The sequence below is a fragment of the Pteropus alecto genome, unplaced genomic scaffold (assembly GCF_000325575.1).
Source record: "Pteropus alecto unplaced genomic scaffold, ASM32557v1 scaffold118, whole genome shotgun sequence".
NCBI classification, from domain to species: Eukaryota; Metazoa; Chordata; class Mammalia; order Chiroptera; family Pteropodidae; genus Pteropus; species Pteropus alecto.
This window is the reverse complement of record NW_006440654.1, coordinates 1,404,500-1,409,342: the sequence shown is the minus strand read 5'-3', so window position 1 is coordinate 1,409,342 and position 4,843 is coordinate 1,404,500.

Below are 4,843 nucleotides of genomic sequence, written 5' to 3'. Positions count from 1 at the left end.
TACGGGGGTCAATGTGGAACCCCCCGAAGTCCCACTGCGGCTCAGAAGATAACAGAATTTGATCTCCGCCTGAGGCTGCTCTGTGCCCGCTGGCCTGGTCTCCGTCGGTGTGGACAGCTTCTGAGGCGGCCTCCAGGACCCCTGGCCTGCCGTGCCCCCCTCCCCCAACGCCTGTGCACTGGGCCCGGCACTGGCTTCTACCCAGCAGAACACGGCAGAGGGACCGGCTGTCCCACCCTGGGAACGTGCCTGCTACTCGCTCACTCTGAGCCGCCCTCCACAGAGACCCTCTGCGGGCCGTCAGCGTCCGGCCCGGCCCGGCCCAGCCCCCTCCGCCTCTGCGGCCGGTATGGCCTTTCTGAGGCCACCAGCACTTCTGTCTCCCTAAAAGTGGAACCTGCTTTATCGAGGCAACTGCTGGCCAGCGACGTAGCCCCCCACTGCTGCGACCTCCGGGAGGAAAAGCCGGGGTGTCCGGAGCCCGGCCGAACACCCTGCGCAACGGGCCGGGGGCTGCTGCCATGCCACACGGCCACCGCGGGGGTGGGAAAGCGCCCCAGGCTCATCAGTGCAAAGCCATCGTGGTCCAGGTACATTCACCTTGTTATGACAAGCGTCCCACCCCGTAGCACAACACACACACGCACACACACACACATACACACACGCGTGTGCGCACACACACACATACACACGCGCGCGCGCGCGCACACGCACGCACACACACGCACTCTGTATTTTTTCTATTTTTGTGGTGTGGTAAAGCACACAGGACAGAAAATTCACCATAGTAACCGTTTTCAAGCGTCCAGCTCAGTGGCGCCGAGCACGTTCACGCTGTCATGCAGCTGTCCCCGCCACCATCTCCAGAACTTTCTCGTCTTCCCAAACTGACACTGCGTCCCCCTTAAACACTCACTCCCTGCCCCTGCCCCTGCCCCGGCCCCCGGCCCCACCGCCTACTTCCTGTCCCCACCGCCCACTTCCTGTCCCCACGAATGTGACCGCTCCAAGGACCTCCTCTAAGGCAACGACACGGTGTTGGTCCTCTGGCAGCGGGCTGGGTCCACTTAGGGCAAGGTCCGTCCGGTCGTGGCGTGGGATGGGATCCCCGCCCTTCGCTGAGGATTCTCCGCAGTGTGGACGGACCAGGCTCTGCTCCTCCGTTAGCTGTTGAGGGACAGCGGAGTCACTCCCACCGTTTGGCCCCTGTGACTCCTGCCGCTGTGAACTGTCGCGTGCGAGTGTCGGCTCCAGACTCTGCTTTCCGTTCTTCTGGAAATACTCCCGAAAGCGGAATGGCTGGGTCCGGCGGTAATTCCATTCTTAAATTTTTGAGGAAAACCAGGGTCAGGAAGCAGAGGGCGAAGGGGCGGGCAGGGTCAGGAGGGAGAGCCTGTTGTCACAGGGGAGCCGCGGCTACACTGGACCAGACACTGGGATGGCGTCACAGTCACAGTGGGGAGGCGTCCGTGGCCCCTGGAGCCATGTCCACGGTCTCGCCCTTCCGCTGCCACCACCGCCCCCTCCAGGGGCAGCTCATGAACCCCAGTTGCCCGCCGGCCGGGCAGGGGCCATCCGACAGGCCTCGGGGCCGGCCGAATTCCAGAGGCCCCGACTCAAACCCCCATGCGGGCAAGGCGCCCTTTCCCGGCGCCCCCACCCCGCCCGGACCCTCTGCTGCCTGCCCCCCACCCCCGCCTCTCCCCGCTGCTGCTCACTCTCTTCCCCGTTAACCCCTCCCCACCTCCGGCCATCCTGGTGACTCCCACGGGGACAGACGTGTGTGACAGATGAGGCATCTCGCACACACACAGAACCTCGGTTTGCAGATACAGCGCCCACTCCAACGGCCTCCAGCTGAGATCCTCCCAGCCACCCCCGCTGAGAGCCCCCCACCTCCACGGGCTCGAGCAGCCAGGGGTTGGCAGGAGGCGGCCTGGCTGGACACGCGGCTGTGGTGGGCTCAGGTCGTGAAAGGCACCCACGTGAGCAGCACCTGCCATCAGCCTCCCCGACGGCCCTCGCGGAGTCAGCGCAGAGCAGGTGCCAGGGCCAAGCCGGGCTGGGGTGGCAGCGAGGACCAGCCACTAGGCCCTGCTCTCGGCTCTGCAGCCCGGCCCGCTGTCTCCCGCCCCGGGTCCTGACATCAGGCTGCTTCTCTCCCCGGCAGTCACCTTCACCCAGTAAAGTCACCGACTATGTCACGGCTGCCTCGGTAACCAGTCACAGCTCTGTCACCCACTCGTCTATGCGAAGCTCTGCCGAAGGCGGCTGGGTTTCCAGCCGGCACCACCTTTTGGGGCCAGGACTCCCCTGGGTTCCCCCTTCATGGGGGGCGGAGGCCGCCCGTTAGCCATCTGAGCTACCACTGGGGGTACAGGGACCCAGGAAACGACCCTGGGCCCCGCCCCCCAGCCCCTCTGTGAACTGAATTTGGAGGGAACGGAACTAAGCAGGCTTTCCGTCACTGGGCTGGAGTTTCTGGGCCCCGTGTCCCAGCAGGAGGCTGCGGGATCCCGAGTCCCCCCGCCACCAGTGACCATGAAGGATGCTGTCTGGAGGCTGAGCGTACAGGTGGGAGCCCTGGGCCCCCAGAGAGGACCCTCACCCTCACCACCCCGCCCTGCATCGCACCGCGGGCTCCGCCGACGCCCCGTCCGCACATGGCTCCAAGGGAGGGACGGTGCGTGTGACCGTGAAGGACGGTCCCTTCCTTCCTGGCCCCCAGCCCGACTGGCTGCAAGCTCAGTGTGGTGGCCGGCGTGGTCCCCTTCCCTGCCTGGATGTGAGCACCCTGATGGCCCATGGTGCTGGGAGGGCCCGGACCTGTAGCCACAGCTCAGGCGGGCGGGCGGACCTGCCCCGAGCTCCAGGAGCACCCCAGGAAAGAGCGGCTTCTCAATGATACCCCAATGCTGCCCCATCTGCGGCTCAGCACCCCGCACCCCAGGCTTCTCCCAGAGCCTCTCAGAAATCTCCCCAGGGCTGCTGTGGAGAACAGGTTGCCATGGAGATGGTGGTGGGTGGAGCTGGAGAGGCTGAAGATCGGAATGTTCTAGAACCGGCTCTGTGAGGGCCCATGGCAACTTCACTATGGCGCTGCTCCCACGGCGGCCGGGCACTCCATTCCTGGTCACTGTGTCGTCACTGCCGGGCGAGGTCAGTGAGTTCGGCCCCCGCAGCTGCGTGGGGTGAGGCCAGGATGCGTCTCTCCCGTCCACGCTGCTTCCGCTCCCGACCATGTCCGCTGGCTGACAAACACGCAGCCGCCACCACCGCCAGCCACACGTCCGCCTGCTTAGCCGGCACGTGAACCCCCGAAGAACCCTCAGAAGAAGCCACGATTCTGTGGCGACGGGCGTGTTTAAACGCTCCACCTCCCTGGTCCCCGACAGTTCGTCCATTGAGTCCTCGCTGCCCAGCTGGCCAGCAGCTCCCCCGTCTCCTGTCCAAGGCCCGGGGCTCAGACGGGGTCATACACGGTGGGACGTGTCAGGCCGGTCTGGAGTCTGCAAGTGGCCTGGGCCTGGGGAGGGGGAAGGTGCGCTGAGCTGGACATGGGGAACAGTGTCCTTAGCCCAGGGGACAGGTCCACGGGAGTGGGCGGGGCGGCTGGGATGGGAGCGGCTGGACTCAGACTCGATGCTCCGACGCCCCCCTCTGCCCGTGGCCCACGCCCTCGGGAGCCACGGCTGTTTCCTGCCCTCTGGCCTGGCAGTCGACGTGGCCCCACACTCACCCGCAGCGGCCCGCCCTGCTCCGCGCCTCCCCGGCCGCTCCCTCCGGCCCAGGCTTCCGGCCTCTCCCACCGTCCATCCCCGCCTCGCCCCGCCTCGCTTACTCTCCGTCCCGCAGGAGGGCGCGTTTGGGCGGAAGGAAGTTCAGATGGGGAGTTCGAACACCTTGGAGGCAGTGGGCAGAAGTGCGGACGAAGCCAGTGCCCTGTGTCGTGGCAGAGTGACGATATGCGCCCTCGCCTGGGGAATCTGGGACCCAGACACCCAGAGACAGAGTGGCACCTGGCAGGGGCAGCAGGACATGGGGCCAGCTCCTCCGCAGTCAGTCCATGAACCCTCGAACCCCAGCCTCTAAAGAGGACGACGGTGTCACCTGCTGTTCCCACGTGAGGAAGCCGTGCAGCTTAGACGAGAGCCCAGAGCCGCCGCCGTGGCTGCCGTGAGACCTGTGGCACCTGTGGCCTCAGCGTCCTGGTCTGACGTGTGCGGCCAGCAGAGGCCCCCTGGGTGCGAGGGCCGCGACGCAGCCTCAGGGCCAGTGTTAAATGCCTCGCAGCCCCTCTCGTTGGCGTCATCGCGATGCCACGATCCTCGCCGTCCCCTCCTCCCTCGTGCTTCGGCGTGGGGCTCACCCTCACACGGAGCACAGGGGCACCGCAGGCCGCGCGAGGCCCCGCTGGGCGTCCACCCCCGTGCAGCTCCCAGCCCACAAGCTGAGCTGGCGGTCAGCACCTTGGCCAGCTCCCAGGAGCGCGGCCCCCGCCACCTTCATCAGCCACCTCCGGGCTCTGCTCGCCCTGGGTGCCCTCCCTTCCCTTTACCCACATGGTCCCCAAGGATGCTGCACGGACACCCCCATGTTCAAGTCCACGTCGGGCTCTGCTTTCGGCTCCAAGGGCGACAGGGAATGAGCTCTGTGGGAAGGCAGGGAAACGAGGCAGAGAAAAGATGACTCACGCGGTCGAGGAATCACTCGCTGATTAAAGGAAGTCGCTAGGGCCTGTCCCTCTAATTGCAAAACCGCATGGGAGACAGAGCGGCTGAGATGGGGGCTGCTCGGGGGGCGCTGCTGTTCCCGGGGGGGGGGCGCCGGCCGGAGCCCA